General features: G+C 36.8%; 1 protein-coding gene across 1 annotated transcript in view; it reads left to right on the top strand.

Moving 5' to 3' along the window:
- casz1 (castor zinc finger 1) overlaps positions 1-18,447 on the top strand; it is a 180,774-nt gene that overhangs the window by 27,775 nt on the left and 134,552 nt on the right. The window contains exon 3 of the mRNA XM_081386277.1: positions 10,543-10,655. The gene's annotated coding sequence lies outside the window, so the exon portion shown is untranslated. The remainder of the gene's footprint in view (positions 1-10,542; positions 10,656-18,447) is intronic.

The raw sequence follows: 18,447 nt of genomic DNA, 5'->3' as shown, positions 1-18,447 counted from the left end.
CGTTTCTTGCGTGTCCGTGTACTCGGCAAGGGGAGATGGGCCCTGCAGGCTTTGAAACATGAGGCTTCAGAGATAACATTTCACATCCAATAGTGCTGCCTAACCATGCAGCCCACATGAAATAAACCCTCGATCTCCGTTTTGGCTTTCATTTTCAGTATTTCATGTCGACAGACTCTTGAAAATGGGCTGAAAATGGATTTAAAAGTGCACATTCCAGATCCTTTTCTGCCCGCCCTTTCTTTCTTTCTTTTTATTTATTTATTTATTTATTATCATTATTTTTTTTTTATTGAAAGGAGTAAAGCAATATACAGTAAAACCATGAAAGTTACATTTTCCATCCTTCTATTTTTACTATAACAACCTCCCTCACCCCCGAAACAAATTTCTGCCCATTCATTGGACGCACCTTTAATTTGATGCACATTCCTACACGCACAGAGATGTTTTTGTCTATAAACTGAATTCTGAACATAACACTAGAAACTTACAGTTTCCTGCAGGACTTGTTTTTCTTGCTAAATCACAACAAAAAAAGACTGAATACATGCAATCGGAGCAGATGTCAAGCCAGATATACAGTAAGGTAAAAAAAAAGTGTCTGAATTAAAAACCTAAACCTAAAAAAAAAAAAAAAAAAAAAAAAAAAATTTTTTTTTTTTTTTTATAAAATATTTTTAAAGATATTTGAAACCACCAAATTAAATAATCAACATTTTTAATGTCATTTCCCCCCTCAAATTGTTATGCTAATTTATGCTAAATATTTATTTTCTATATAAAAAAGCATTTTTCTAGTGTTCTCAGACTTTTCGGAGTACCTCATGTAAGTTTGGTGTTCATTTGTATTGCACCTCTTTTTGTTACCAATGAATTTGTGATTTTACAATGTAGTTTGTAAAATCACCACTTTTATTTTATGTTTTGTGGAAAATGTACTTACTTCTTAGACTCGCACATAGTTTTATTAGTATTATTTTATTATGATAAGCCTAAGGTAAGACCAGGTGTTTTGTTCCGATTTGTTTTTCCACAGATCAAATGGAAAAAGGCCATACTCTTGTAAGAACCTATAAATATATTGAGTTTTTTGCCAGATCAAGCCTTAAAACATAGTTTTATTGCAGAATCTTGTTGTTGAGAGACATAGCTTCTAGTTTATGTTTCAGTTAATAATAGTTCTGCGCTCACAGCTGTGACACAAATTAGCACTTTGGGCAAAAGATCAGTTGGCTCAGTTTTCTTAAGCGTCAGTGTATCGCCAGGGCATGAGAGGCAGAAACACAAACACGTGTACAATTTTAAGGCAGGGCGTGCATGTTTATGACCACATATTGGGAGATGGATCCCTTGTTCTCGTTGTTGTGGGTCACACAGTGAATAATTGGCAAAAGGTGTTAGGGGTGTTACTCCACACTGTTCACCGTGAACTCGTTTCCTGCAAAGGCCAACAGGCGTAGAGAGAGAGAGAGAGAGAGAGAGAGAGAGAGAGAGAGAGAGAGAAGACAGATCTGCGCTCATCCAGGTCATCGCTGCCACTGTTCCCATGAGGGCCACACATAAGATATCAATTAGCCAATCAGGTCCATGCCAGGAGCATTTTGGTCACAGATTTGTTGGGAGAGTGAAATGGATGTTGAGCACTAGCACAACTGGAGGACAACAGTTCAAACCAGTGGAATTTCCTCTTTACTGATTGAAGTTTTAGCAAATTGCTACAGTACCATGTTCTTTCAGACTGAAATGCTAGTTTATGCATAAAAATGACAATTCTGATATCATTTAAGGTTGTTTTAAAACCACATATGACTTTCTTTTGTTTCTGTGTAACACAACATTTTTGTTTGAACTTTTCTAGTTACAATAAGCAGGGTTTCAAGCTTTCAAAAGCATCAAAATGTATCATATAACTGGTCCATATGACTCATGCCCTATATTCCAAGTGTTCTGAAGTTATTCGATAGATTTTTACAGGAAAACGGCATAATTTAAGTTGTTTTTCTCTAAACATGTTGACAAGATGTATGAGCTTTGCTTATAGCACGTTCGTGAAAGTAGCTGATTTGTGAACAAATTGTTCTGTTGAATCAAAACGTTTCAATTAATCATATAATGAATCAAGTTCTCGAGTTCAACTCGGCTCTGGATTGAAGTCACCATGAAATCAAAATTGACAATTCTTTTTTTTAATGGAATTTTGCAATATTCATTATGAATTATTTATCCATGCACATTATTATTTTATTCATGTGCCCTTGTAATCTTTAATCAAAATTTCCCCTCCCACTTGCAGCGGGTTCTCTTCTCTTCTCTGATGATGTGTTTTTCGGTGCGAGGGCGGGACGACCTGTCACTCTAATGAGATCAATGCAGTAGCAAACCACTACGATCCAATCGTCACAATAGGGAAGAAAAGACTACCGCAATTTACGTTTAATGCCGACTTTAAGATTATCAGCGAATAATAACTTAGATTTCATAATTTTCAACACACAAAGCTGTGGTACAACTTCTAAAGACTTGGAATATTATATTGAAAAGAGTTGTAAGGATATTCTTCAGAAATTCACCTTCTGTGTTCCTTTGAAAAATGAAAGTCATACCGGTTTGGAGCGGTGCGAGTAAATAAGGAGAATTTTATTTCAATTTTTGGGAGAACTGTCCCTTTAAGAGTGTGTATGACAGTAACTGTACTACATTAGATGAGTTATGACCAGAACTTCAAAGTCACTTGATTTCCTGGAAAAAAACGTTTCTGTCATGATTTAACCCCAGGATTGTTTCAGATGTAACTTCCAGAAACTTAATGATTTATATGGTGACCTCAATAACAATCAGTTGCCAGAGGAGTTTTTTTTTGGTTTTTTTGAAGTCAGATCCTAACATCATGAATTCGTTTAAAAAATGTGATATTGATATTCTATTTTTAATCAAAAAGCATAGAAAGGAATGCAGCTATAATCAAAGTGACGCCATTTAGCTCCTCTCTGCTAAGTTAATGGAATCTTCCTAATGTTTACTGGGACGCATCAATCATGCAAAAATCTATTGTAGCATTAGCCTTGAAAGAACAGTAATAATAAAAACGTTATAATGGCCTCAGCTTCCTTACTATAAATCATGCTGTGTGTGTTTGTGCGTGCTTGTGTTTATATGTGTGTGAATTGGGTATTGAGGGGTATTAACTTCGTAAAATATGCCATTTCAGTCTTTTCACTCCATTGAGGCCTCAAAGGATATTGATATGATATTGACCAATGCTCGTTGTTTGCGGCTCATGTTTCTTTTTAACCTTTTGTGTCAGCTGAGCGGAGTGTATGACAGCGTGTATTTCTGTTTGACTGCATCGGTTCCGGCACCTTTTGGCCGTGACTCACGGCGGGTTTCTGCTCGATAGCCACTCAACATTGTGGTGTAAATCAACTGCAAATGCATAAAAACCGCGTCAAGAGGGAGATTTACTGTAACACTGAAAATCCTTTTAAACAAATATTAAAATAAGGCAAAAAGCTGTCTGAAAGTCGTTTAAGAGGTCATTGCACCTCAGTTTAGAGGCGTGCGGTGAGAGCTGACAATGCATGTGAATTTACATTGGTATTAGCATTTGATTGATGACACGATGCAGGCATGCGGCTTTCATTAAGTGAATGGGGGGATGGGGGGGGGGTCTGCAACGTATAGAGCCAACGGAAGTCATTCTTAGCAGTTTGACAAGGGGCAAATTCACTTTTCAACGCAAAAACCTGCATCCTATTTGCCATCCAGCCATAATAAGGTTTACGCTGCTATATCGTTGGGCATTGTATATTTAAGTCATCTTCCTTAAGCTAACATCCCGAACTGGCCTGCAAGATGAGGAATTGCGGTGTGCAAAACTCAGTTTTGGTTGTGTTTGTGCCGTTACCTCATTTGCATAATTATTTTAATGAATTAGAGGTTAAAACAATGCAGACAGCGCATGCAAATAAACAGCATCATCAGAGTAGTGATAGACAGCACAATTGGGATCCGTGGCCTAGTGGTTAGTGCAAGCGTAACGCGTTTAGCCGTGGCGCTCATGCAGGTGATGCAGGTTCGATTCTGTAACTGTGATGTTACATGGAATATCTTAGTATGACAGATTTTTTTTAATGAATAATGATGTGTACTCGTATGCGCTCACACACAATACTGTATAGGTTAAGGATAAGCGTGCTGACCCATGAGAGGGCCGTCTGTTGTCTGCAGGGACACTCAGAGAGTCTTGTATCCACTTCACAGCGGCGAGAGCCTGAGGAAACCTCTCCATTACACAGCTAAAAGCTAAACGCTAAGCGCTGCTCCCACACAGTGGGAGGAGAAGATAATACTCTGAAAGTCAGGGGAGGAAAAAAAAACAAAAACACTGAAATTAATAAAGCTTTTTAGTCAGCATAATAAGTCATTTTGAACTCAACTGAAGAGAGCAACAAAACAAATAATATTTTGGGGAAAGAATACATGTATTTTAATGCCTTCAAGCAAAACTAATTAAAGACGACACCTCATTTACATAAATAAGCATTATAATTTGCATGGAGGCACCAGGGAATATGTGCAGAAAAGAAAGCAATATTTTGCAGTCTGCTAATTTCATTTTATTTAGGATTTAAGCTTAATAAAGATTCATTTTGGAGGGGAAGGGAATAATCAAAGGGGGGGGAATGTGAACTATCTCCAAAGATGCAGCAGCCCTTTATTCAAAGGGGCCTTTCAGAGTCAGCAGAAGACTCCTAATCAGGAGTGGCACTTCCTGGCTCCACTCCAGCACCAACTCCTTGAAAGGTAAAAAATTTTAGAGCCCAATTTATTAGTATGCAGTTCCGGCATCGGTGGCTGAATTAATGTCGCTGACTGATAATGACTGTAATCGTGGCACAAATGGGGTGTTGAAATAGCAAACAACGGCCACAAGGCATGTAATGGAGCTTTTATTAATTACTCAAGCCCAGGCTCCAGCTATAGCTCCAGGATTTACAGTGGCACTGCCAGCCGGTGGGCAAAGGTGGGCCAGGTGGAATCCTGCGGTGACCGGATCAGAGCCTGTTTGGGAGTGTGGGGTAGGGGAAGGGCGTTTGCACTCGCTCATGCTCACTTTTAAAGTGTTTTATAATGCAGGACAGATTCTGCTGGATGAAGGAGATCACAGCTGCATTGATATGGCGCTTTTGAGCAGCCATCATGCTTATATCCCTGGGCTTGGTAATATGAGCAAGAGATGAGTGTGTGCATGAAAGTAAAGTTTAACGTCTGATTCATAATTTTTTTTCCTATTTTTAATTTTGTATATTACTAAAGACTATATATATATATATATATATATATATATATATATATATATATACACTTTTGACTTTTGACACTTTTGAAAAACCAATTTTTTTTAATTTGAGGTCGAAAATGTATTTGCAATAATTATAAAACTATTTAAGAATTGAGTTTGTTGTTCGACTGAAATATTCATTCATATCTTCTGATTCATTTGAACTGATGTACCATTTCTGGCCCATGTATATAATGTGTTTCCTAGACTGAATTCTATGTTTAGATATTTGCTGGTACTTTGGGTGTAACTTCTTCCCATGGTATTTTGGCTTTAGTTTCCTTGAAGAAATAGGTAGAGATGGATTTGAAGTACACAGTGAGTCACACGTTTCCCAATGATACCAGGATTAGCTGACGAACATCTTTATTTTACACAATACAGTATGACCCAAATAAAATGGTACATGTTATATAGATGCACACGTTTAGAAGGTCATAGCTGAAGAGTGGAGAAAAAGAGCTAAGTGTTGCAGAACCCCAGTCACTTATGAGATGTTCTAATATTTTAGCCTCATTGTTCTCAGCAGTAAAAGCCTGCATTGTAAGGTAGGCGAGACTGTTCAAACGTCAACACATCAGCAAGAGAGGGTTGATTAAAAAAGCTCTTTATTACCCACCGATTCCTTAATGGAGGATAGACTTTAAAAATGGAGGAAACAATTAGAGTTTTACTGCTTTGTGGGCACTACTGATTTCTATAAATCACACCAAGGGTGTAAATTTCCCAATAAAATACAGCGGCACTCCTCGCATGCGTAATCAACAAGTCCACAAGCACATTCACACCCTTTCGGGGCACATTTGTCTTTCTGGGTATAAATGTTTGAAACATCTACAAAACTTTAAAATGCACTTTCTACAAATAGGGTACAAAATACACTCACACACACACAAAAAAAACTATAAGGTTGATTGTCATCCCCAGTGGGTCATATTGTTGCTTATATTACCCGTTTTATTATCTATTCATTTTTAGATGAGTTTTTTTGCAACAAAGTTTGGGACAATTTAATGCAATTTAAAAACTTAATTTGTGTCGATAACATTAACATACATTTGTTTTAATATGTTTTAAAATAAAAACTATTAAAAAAATACAATGAATAAAAAAAGTCATTAAAAAACAATAATTAAATATAAATAAAAATCTAATATAAAAATCACAGAGTTGCATGTTTGAGCTGGTCAACACTACAATTTGAGAACAAATTACAACTTTTTTTTGCCTTTCATGCTGTAGAGAAGGTCCCAAGTGATGTTACTTGTTATTTTCATTTTAAGGAAAGTTACAAAGGAAAAGAAATCCTGTAATGATTGCGTGCAAACAACATAGCGTTATATGGCATTTTTGGTCATTAAATTGAGTTAATAATTACATAAAACAGCTGTTCAGTGGTTTATGCCAATGTTGTATAATCTTAATTTTCAGGCTAGGCCAATTTTATGTTGGATAATAGTTGATCAAACTTGGGATTTGTGCTTCTAATGCTTTAAAATGCTTTAAAAAGCAAAGACCAAATTGTAAGCCTTCTGTGGAAACTGTCGTAACTTGTTTATGCAGTTTGTTTGTTAGGCTCTTGGTCAGGATTACACGCTAATTAGTTTTACCACTTGGGTAGCTTGTAAAACACTCGTTGGTAATTTGTTGTTGAGTGTAAAATGTGAATATTTTTGTTGAAAAAACAGATATTCATCTTTTTTGTGTTCCCTTTTTCTCTTCTTCTCCCCAACCCCCTCCATATAGCACCAAAAGCACATACACCCACACAGACTCACTACAAAGAGAGCAGCTGGGTTTTATTCCAGAGAATAAAAGCAATAATGGTTGGAAGCCTTTGAAATCATTAATAGATAAAAAGAATGAATGATCACATTACATCTGGAGCAAGAATAAAAGCTTGATCCCTTCTCCCCTCAGATCCACAGTTCAGAAAAGATTTAGTTGAAACCAACTTGTTTGTTGTGTTGTGATGTTCGATGGGTATGAATAACTCAATCAAAATTGGAGGATGTTCATAAAATGCGTGACGTCGAAAAATGATTTTAAGTCAGGGAGGTACCAGGTATTAAAAGTGTGGTTTGGGGAAAAATCCAGCTCTTCTAGTTCATACATCGACTTGAATGCTTGTGACCTAACCCTGAGTTTTGGAAATGTTGTTGCGGTGTGGTTTTGTAGAAAGACAAGGAAATGGAGGGAGATTTTATGTAACAGTTCAGATTTTTTTATGTCAGCACTACTGCACCAGTGTGTTTAAACCTGCATTTCTCTCTTTCCGAAAATTGCACAGGTGGAGACAGGTGGTGTATTGTTAGGAAAATTATTAATTTGGATTTGATAATGAGAAGTTGGCATGTTACATATTCCCTCCCTGTATTGCTGTGATTAAGCCATGCAGCTGTAGTCACAGGTTGTTATTTGCGTGCACAGATCAGCAGATATCCCCAAAAAATCATTCTTTCATTTTGAGAGATGAACAGACTCTGTCATTAACTTTCGTTATTCCTGACGCAGTATCTTATCAGTGTTATCAGAGGGTGTGCTATGTTTTCTAACCCTTTCCTTATTGAACTAAAATGCCAGTTTTTGGTTGTTTTTTTGCCACTCCTTTTCATTAACCTCTGTAAAGAATAAACATTGTTTCATTGTTTTATTGAACAGTGAAAAACCTAGATAAGGTTTTCCTGTCTAACAGGTGACCACGGATCTAAACACGACGGTTACCTGGCAATGCAAACATACACACTTTCATATGCCAGGGCCTTCATATACCTCGAAGTTCATATCACAATATGTACTTGATTCCCCCCCCATCTGTAGATAAATATCCAGATCAATGCAATGACAGAATTTATTCAGCGTAAATCTCTGTGAATCATACTTACAGTAAAAAGCATATGCGTAAATTAATCATCGTTCATTATTTAATATCGTGGCATCAGTAAGAACGATTGGTTTCTCTTGTGCCTTTTTGGGTGTGTGCTTTCTTCTTTTCTTTTCTTTTTTTGTTTTGTTTGTGAGATCATGCTTAAAAAATGTAGTGAAAAACATTTCGTGTCACGACAGGTCATCCCGTCTTCAAGCATTATGAAGTGAATATTTTATGTCAAACATTGCACTCTCAAAACATGCAATATACGTTCCTGTTGTTTCACTGTTCGTTTTTTTCTTGTTTTTTGCTTTCTGGATTTACAGGAACAAGAATTAAACGTTTTCTTTGACAAAAATGCCATATATATTTTTCATTAATTGAGTTATTAAATGCGGACATTAGTAAGCTCTTCCTTTTTTAAAGGAAGTTAAAAATCAATATTCAACACTTTTAAGTGTGGGTCGGTAAGATTGTTTTATCCGTTTTTGAAAAAGTTTCTCATGCTCACCAAGGCTGCAGTGTACAGTACTAAAAATACACTAATAACATTAATATTGTGAAATATTATAATTTAAAACATATTTTTTGGTAATTGAGTATATTTTAAAATGTAATTTATTCCTTTGATGGCAAAGCTGAATTTTCAGCATCTTTACTGCAATCTTCAGTGTCACATGATCCTTCAGAAATCATTATATGCTGATTTTGGTGCTCAAGAAACATTTCTTATTATTATACATATTGAAAAAAGTTGTGATCCTTAAAACTGTGATACAGTATGTTTTAAGATGATGAATATCAATTTAATGCATATTTGCTATCTTTAAAAAAAAAAACTAAAGTTTTACTGACCCCAAACTTTTGAACTGTAATGTACGTCATTGCATTATGCTCAATCATTTTTTTTTCCAGACAGATATTTGAGAGGGAGAAATACATCAATAATGTTATATCATGCAATATTTATATGTGCTAGTAGGACGTTTGATGTAATACTATTGATTTGACAGTATATGAGTACAGTAGGTTTTGCATGCATATATATATAATGTCTGTCTGTGTTTGAGGTCCTCCTGTTAAATTTGTACAAGCATGTATTTGTGTGTTAAATGTTTCGGAGTCTACATTTACCTCAGACGCCAGGATCAGGAGATTATATAGAGACTATAATCTATCCACCCTTTCCTGGCACTCTAAATCAAGTTCATTCTCTATTCGGGCTCTTTTCCAAGATGGTTTTAGAAAGGAATGATTTGAGGACCCAACTAATCAACCTCTTCAGTCTGTAAGACCAAAAGTCTTTATAATGATGTCATTCTACAACGGTCACACGGACCTTGTAAATTGTTGCCGATAGGACATTTGAATGTTAATACGCAATCAGTTGATAATATTAAAACAAACATAATGTCGTGAGTAGTGCTCTTATAATTTAGGCTGAAGTCCGTTTTGACTTTGTTCCTGTGTGATCCGAGGCGTAGTGAAGGCCCCATCCACAGTATACATCACAATAAGCTAATTAGCAATATAATTAGCATTGTAATTACCAGCTGCAATAATTACTTTTATTTATTATGTTTTTAGGGTATTTATCTGGTCTAAAAAAGAAATGGTCTAGTTATTAGTCTGTTCTTTAATTTGGAATTTAAAGCCTTTCATTCTGTTGTTTTTAACCCTTATCTAACACAAAAAGCTTATTAAAGTGCATCAGTATTATAAAAATAACTCATTGTATATGGTATGTGATATCAGGGTTATATTGATAAGTGTATGAAGACAGAAAGAACCTGGGAAAAAAAGGTATTTAACATGTGAGATGCCAAAATAAATCTATTTATTTCCATTTTATCACTCACGCTCAAGAAAACTGTTTTTCAGAGACTGCACGCACTCCCCTTGTGTTTTACCCACAAACCCTTGTTTCTCTTGAAAGGATAGCATGCGTATACACAATCTAATAAGAGCCCAAGATGGATGATAATGCCTTTTTATTAACTTACGGAGTGGTTTGTTTGGGCAAATTGAACGTCGTATTTTTCTCTCTAAATATCTAATTGGAGTTTTGACAGGTTTTACAATGAAATGAAAGTAGTTATTGTGCTGCGGAAAGACTGGTGTTTATAAAATTCTGTGAGCGATACAAGCCACTGACAGTACTGGTATAAAAAACGGCATTAAAAACCGTCACATGAACTGAATGTTGATTTGTGTAAGTGGCAAAGGGGAGGCGTTTTTTAAAAGTTCATCAAAATCTTTGTTTGCCTTTGGTTTATGGTTTGGTAGTAAAATATGTACCCATGCATTACTGTTTTCTGTGTCCTTACAGGCTTCAACAGACCGCTATGTAAGAGCCTGGTGTGAACGTGCAAGCTGAGTTTTGGCAAGTAGACAGTGACCCACAGGACTGAGTCGAACTGGAGCACTCAATAGATGTTGAAGGTCAGTGTCACGATAGTTTTCATGACTGCTTTAATGACCAATTACTTGACAAATAATTATATCAGTCAGCATAAAACGTGTTTTCCACTCCATTTCTCCTTTTTTGACATATTTTTGAGCGTAGACTAAGAAAGAATTGTGCCGGCTGGTGTTTGCCATTTGTTTTTCATGCAACTTATGCTGTTAAACAATGTCTAGATTTATAAATGTATGGCTTGACACTATACCAGCACAAATAGCGGCTAGCTAAGCTGGATTGCAGGTGATTAGTCAATAGGAAGCAGGTTTTGGAACTGAAGGACATCATGTTAAGTAGCGTACCTTCATTCGCCTTACTGTGTTTTGTCAGTGAAGCAGATGAAGACAAGACTATGTTTGCAATTGGCTCGGTTGGCCCAAAGCGTTAATGCTAACCACAGCTTGTGTGATAGCAGTGACTCTAAGCAATATTGAAGTCACACCTCTGGTTCACGAAACAACTTAATTGAGTCACACACACGGAGAAGACCAGCCATGTCATAATACCCAGAGGTCTTGATTAATTAAGCCCTAAAAGCCCAGGAGCGTTCAATGTTCACCAGGTGCCTGTTCATCTGCCACTAGTTCCGCTTCTCACTCCATAAATACAATTCTGAGACATAAATGCAACTTTATATGGTAAGAACATATGTAGGAACTTGCGGGAATCATCCGAGCTTGAATATGTGTCGACTTTCTGCAGTTTTTGAATTCATTTGTATTCAATTAAGTTGCTTTAGTGATAGTTTTGGTCTTTTGGCGAAAATATTCTTTTGATTTAGTCAATTTAGTTAACAAAAATTGTTCTTGTTGTGAAAAGCTGAGCTCCTGAAATAACATCATAATGAGTACACTATTGTAATATTTATTTTAGTTTATTTATTCATTGTTTGTGTTTTATTTGTTGTGGAAAGATATTTCTAGCGTGATTTGCACATTCTGATTAGCATTTAGCTTGCTTCAAGTTCACTTTTGTGATTTTGTTGTGATAATACTGTGTGTTTATGTTATATATATATATGATTAATCTCATATGTATAGGCTGCGACTGGTGGACTTAATTAGCCCACTTGCAAAGCATTTCATTAAACCATTATTGAAAATGACTGGATTATTTGAAACTATCATATTCTAGCAACTGTCAACATTGTTAATATCTTTTTTTATATATACATTTTCATTAGTGGTGTTTTAATTAAAAGAATTACATTTTTATCATGATGTGCGCTTTTTGGTCTCGTCATTGCTGATGAAATAAAACAATAATAATTTGAGAAATCGTTGATTTTGTTAAAGATAACGAGACCAAAAAATATACATCGTGACAATAATGAAAGGATTCGAATTAGAATATAATGTTGACGAAAATATGCTGAGAAAAAAAATAAGAGCGCAAGACACTTAAGTTTTTTTAAGAGGACAAATCTAGAAAGAACGTTATTGTTTCAAATAATACAATAATACATGAGCTGAAGCTGAACAATGAATGAATCCGAAACGATTCGTTAACGAACATTTTAGTCAGTCATTTTGTTAATGAGATTAGCATGCCAGGAGAAAAAAAAAAAAAAAAAAAGCATACAAGGACTTTATTTGACAGTTTTTATGTCCTTCTGGGCATCTCACTGGTCCGGCAGGTGTTGTACTCCTTAACTAGCCATTGAGGAGTCATCACCTAAACCAGTGCTTACAGCCTCCCAATTCCCTCTAATCCAAAACAAGCAGATTTAGCCAGCTCTCTAGACCGCTCTCCACAAAACAAACACACCGGCCCCCTGCAGACTGCACCGATGCCCTCCTCCCTCCCTTCGCACCCCTACTGCTCGATGCTCGGTTAGCCAGGCTAAGTGAATAGGGAGAGGCAGGTCTCCATGGGTAACGGCTACCATGGAGGCACCTGGCAGGAGAGTGAGAAGGATGCTGCGAGAGCCAGCAGGCGCGCACAGATGAGCGGGGAGATTTAGGGGCCGCGTTCTGCCGTCTTTATCCCGCTCCCCTGCTGTGAAAGGGGTGGTCACCCCCGCCAGAGGGTGCGTCTGCCAAGAACTGAAGAATGTTAGCCCTGTGGCCCTGTGAGTGAGAATGAGCAGAAAATTGAAGTTAACAAGCATGCCGTATGCTAAGTGGTGACGAGAGTCCCCAAGCTTTTCCGTTAGGGCCCCGGTCCAGCTTCCATTCTCCTCTTAGAGCTGCTGCCAGCATCCATTGGCTCTGACTGCAGGCTGGAGGTGACCAGTATTATGCGTCTGCAGGCAAATTAAGACATCATGATCCCCAAGCTACAAGACTCCTGTGATGCATATGAATATAAAGGTGGATTTGTGTTGTTGTGTATTAGTTTTAGCATTAGCGAAAATTTATATTTTTGTATAGTTTGTCTTTGTCTCTGCTGCCTTTGATTCTTTAGCGCCACAGCAAAAAAACACTTGTGATGTAGTTACATGTCACTACATGTACTTACTAGAGTAAAGGCCCGTTCACACCAAGCACGATAACTATAAAGATAACGATAAAGATAACTATATATGCGTCCAGACCAACGACCGATAACGGTCTTTTTATTCTAAGCACGCGCGCGCCCGGATGATCCAGATCCATTTTAAATGCGCGAGACCTTTAAATTAGAATGGATTCTGATTGGCTGTCAGTGTTTTATCGTTCGACAGCTGGAAAAAAATCGTTCTGAAAGTGATCCCAACGATATCGTTCCTCATATCTTTGTCGTTATAGTTGTGGTGTGAACTCTGTTATTCTTTAATATGGAGAACGATTTTTAGAATTATATCTTTATCATTATCTTTATAGTTATCGTCCTTGGTGTGAACGGGCCTTAATAACAGTAAATTATGCAGAATTACAAGTAACGGTTACACTTTATTTTAAGGTGTCATTGTTACAGTGTATTTATATTTAAGTACTGAGTGATATTAATGAACTACATGTACCTACTATAGGGTTAGGGTAGGATTAGGACTTGGTTGAGGGTTAGTTGCATGTAATTATGCATAATTTACTGTTATTACTATGGTAAGTACATGTAAGGACAATGTAAAATAAAGTGTTAGCCAAGTAACTTACCCTAAACCAAACCCCTAACCATAACTCTGTAGTAAGTACGTGTAGTTAATTAATATTACTCAGTACTTTTGAGTAATGCAACTACGTCACCTTAAGATAAAGTGTAACCGAAATTATATTTTGCCTGATTTGTGAATGTGAGTTTGCAGTCTGTTTTGGATGTGAGGCAATTAAAAAGAAATAATGTACTGAGAAATAATGTCAAGGCACAATACGACCGATGTAGTCCGATTCATGAATGAATCAACCCTTTTTTAGGGAATGAAAATCCTTCAGTATGACCAGTGTTGGCTGATTCACAAACAAATAACTCTTTTTAGTTCTTTTTAGTGATTTAAAAACATATGGTACAGCCAATGTGGTCCGATTCACAAGCAAATTAGTGTTATAAATCAGTTCTTTTTGGCGAATCAAAACATACAGCGTGGCCAGTGTAGTCTGATTGATGACCAAATGAACTCTAATGAACCAGTTCTTTTTAGCGAATCAAAACATACAGCGTGGCCAGTGTAGTCCGATTGATGACCAAATGACTCTTATGAATCAGTTGTTTATAGTGAATCAAAACATTCAGCATTGCCGGTGTAGACCGATTCAGGAACAAATGACTCTCATGAGCCGTTAGGTGTGTTCGGCTTGAAGCGGCAATGCGCAGCCCGATCGGTATAACATCAAAGTACTGTGAGAGCAATTAGAGAGCAGACGAATTGCTTTTGAATCGCTCTCGCTGTACTTTGACATCATACACCGATCGGTCTGCGCATTGTTTTTATGAATCAAAAACATACGGCGCAACCAGTGTAGTCCGATTCACAAACAAATGACTCTTATGAATCAGTTGTTTTTAGTGAATCAAAATATACTGCACAACCAGAGTAGTCTGATTCCTTAAGCGAATGATTCTTATAAGCCAGATTTTTTTTGATGAATAGTTAAAAAACGGTTGCCGAATAAAGTAGCATTTCTTCTAAATGTAAGCAAAATGGATATTATAGCTAAAATATACCCAAATAAATTGAAATCAAAAATGTTAATAATTTAAATCATAATTGAATCCAATTGAAAACCCAAGCCAGTTTTTTTTTTTTTTTTTTTTTCTTTTAAATGCTCAAAAGATGCATGTTGGTTTCCACACACTTTTTAGTGTAGTTTGACTGTGACAGTGAAGAATAGGTAGTGTAATATGGACCAATTGAAATGCATTAAAAAGTATTTTTTTCTATACTATTTTTCTATTCTATTTCTAACCAAGCATTGTTGTTTTGTGAACAATAACCTTACTTCTGCACAATGGGCCGATATCCTGTTTTTCGGCCAAGGTTATTGTGCAGGACCACCGTGGTCGCGGTCAGTCACATGCCACGCACGCATCCTTCTGTAGCGGGTCGCCCCACCTCCTCTCCTTTATACTGCAGCCCAAGGGAGCGCTGTGCTCTATGTGTATAATAAGGGTAGCTGATATAATGAAGGTCATTGTAATCAGAGCTAATGTGCCAGGGAGTCGAGACACTTCGGCTTTATTTGAGAGTTAGGCCCAGCACCGCAGGCCTGGGGGGAGGAGGCTGATAGTGTTATCAGAACTAACCTGCCGCTAATAACGACACGCTCCTCTGTTCTTGTCAGCATCGGTCTGAACTTTCACTGATATCTACAGTGTGGAAGTAGGGAAGCGGATTGAGCTACTGAACGCTTCACATCTTACTTAAATCCCCTCCCTAGGTGTTTGAAGGTTCGCTGTTTTCCTCCCTCTGTTTATTTTTAAACAGCAGAAGGAACGTGCCTAGTCTGCTTGATGCGCACTTATAGGAATAGTTCATCTTGAAATGAAAAATCTCTTGTTATTTACTCATTTACTTTACGTTACAGGGTTCGAAATGGCATGAGAGTGAGTAAATAATTGGAGAATTTTCTTTTTTTATGAACATTTTTTTTCAGAATGTGAGGAAGCTGAACCTGAACTATTTAGAATAAGCCATTAAATAAGAGCCTTCTCTCGAAAGTGAGGGTACCTTTGCCCTTTCCCCCCTCCTCAATGTTCTAACTGAAGTTAAATGATGGTGTCCCACAGTGTGGTATCATGGTCTGAATGGACCCCTAGGTGAATGATATATGGGTTTTCTTTTGTCATTGAAATCTAGGCTGTATAGATATCAGAATGCTCTTTGTGCACTTAACTCATATGCTCTTGAAGTACAAGCCTTTGATCTTATGCAGATATATTTTTATTATGAACAATGTACATTTGCATACGTTCTCTTCAGTGCACAGTCATTTTATTTAATTGATCTACACTGTAGAAATGTTTCGTCAACAATTCTACTTTTTCCGTAACATACTGTAGAAACATGCTTCATGCAGTACTATATAAATGAATAAAAACAGTCTAATATCTTATATAATAGTATTCAATCAACCTTTCTACATCACATACCAATGAATGTCATTTTTTAGGGTCAGATCAGGTTGAATGGGAATTTTTATACAGAGTAGGATTCAATTACATAGGCACAAGGCAACTGTGAGTTTTAATGTAGCGTACTTAACTTATAATAATATATATAAATATATCAGTTTGATCAAGTTAGTGTTTTTGCGCATTTTATATTTATTCCAAAATAGTAACTAAAGGGAGTAACCATTTTAACAATATATATTATTTGTACACTAGTTCAGCTTTTCTTTTTAATAGTTTATATACATATAATTTATTAATAAATAATACTATTATATTTATTGTTTTTTGTTAATTAATTAATTATTTAATTTTTATTAAAATAAACTTCTTTGTGAATGGACTAGTGTTGGAAGGACAAGCAGAAAAAATCCTTATTGTTGAGCCAGATCCTTGATTGCATTGAGTTTATTTGAAAGCTTTTTGAAAATTTTCAATGAGCGCTTTACTGTCTTCCAGTCTTTTACTCCTCAGTGCTCCTACAAGAACATCAAACTGTACATTCGCCATGAACTCATGCGTCTTCAAAAAACAGGGGATTTCCTGCTGACAAGCCCCATAAAGAAGGATGAAAAAGAGATTGGCAGAGGCCCTAGTCTTCCACTTTTCATATTTCCCTTTTAAAAAGTGGCACACTGGTTCTGTGAGAGACATCAAAGGGGCCGAAGGAGGGCCGGGGAGCCTCTATTCACTTTTCCACCTCCATAAAAGCTTCCCATATCTAACCCCTAGTGACTTGCTGGCCCTATCATTCAAATGTCCCAGCGCTCTTTGTGGCTTCCCCAGGACCACAGTGAAATGATCTCTTTTGTTGCGCATCATTAGTTCCATCTGTTGTGAGAGCCTGGCTGTCTGTTCCGGGGGCAGGCCGACGTGATGGTGGCCGGGGGCGACGCGAAAGGCCCGCGTCCCCGAGACTCGTGTCCCGACCTCGTCCTCCTCCTCCTGGAACGTTGATGCTCCCTTTCTCTCCCTCCCTCTCTCCTTCCTCAGATGACACTCTGTCTGTCACTGCTTACTTATTTATGCGTCTGGAGGAAGGCAAAGCATCTTGCACGCATTTTATTAAAACTGGGCATTTTGCTCCGTATATGTGTAATATATTTTAAATTAAGCACCTAAAAGAAAATAAGGATTACTGTGTTTTGATGTGTTTTTGGGGCCGTTTCACTGAGAGATGGGAACAGTTTTACCTCATATATGATGATGTCATTGGAACAAAAAATCTTTTTAATAAAACTAACGCAAAATCAGATTCCATTCAAATTTATGGCCTCTGGCCACTAAGTTTTTATATGCTTGGTGGTATACGAGACGAAAGAGATGAAAAAAACAACAACTGTTATTCCTCTAAAGCTTGTGGGCGGATGCGAAGTGAAAAGAGATACAAATATTGTTCGTGTTTTCACAACACTGTATTAAAGTGGCTTTGGCTTGTGAATATTCATGAGGATAATGAAGTATCAACATAAAGCTGGACAGCAAAATTGTACTCCAAAGTCAAGAGGCAAACGTCTCAATTATTTGGTACATAACTAAAGGCTTATGCAAATGTGCAGTAAAAACAAAATTAAAACAGCTTTATTCATATTAATGAATTCAACATCTGTTTAATCTAATTTCATGCTGTGTAGAAAAAAAAAAGAACCATTTTAGTTCCATAAACTCAGTCCGTTTTGTGTTCGTATAGGTGGTCACCGAAGTCTTCCAGTTTCGGATTTTTCTTGCATCATGGTGACTGTGATGCACCAAACAGATGTAACATTTTCTCTTGGCAAGGAAATATTTTATTCATGATTTACATGAATGATAAATCTTGTGAAAGTCTTCGTGCTGATGGGCATACGCAATTTAACATCTGTCTTCCTCAGAATAATTAATAGAGCAGCAGAACACTGGGGACTGAGGACTCTTCTTCTTGTTCACTTTCTGTAATTATTGTCAAAAACAAAGCAAGCCTGGATTTGCATCTTGCAGTCAACTCTCTGTTCTCTTGGCTAACAAAACAACTTTTAAAGAAGCGATTTCCAGTTGTACTCAATGTGGAACTTTTGTTTTAACCAACTGTTTTATTCTTCTATTTTGAGGTTCATTTAATAACTTGAAAATAACAATTAAATAATCAGATTTGTACTGGTGATATAAATCAAAATATTTTATGGAGGATCCATCCATCCATCCATCTGTCAATCTATCTATCTACTATATACATGAATTATCCCACTTATTCCATGTCAGCGCATT

This window comes from Scardinius erythrophthalmus, assembly GCF_964197995.2.
Source record: "Scardinius erythrophthalmus genome assembly, chromosome: 15".
Taxonomy (NCBI): domain Eukaryota; kingdom Metazoa; phylum Chordata; class Actinopteri; order Cypriniformes; family Leuciscidae; genus Scardinius; species Scardinius erythrophthalmus.
The sequence above is the reverse complement of the archived record's forward strand: the minus strand, read 5'-3'. Positions and strand labels throughout refer to the sequence as shown.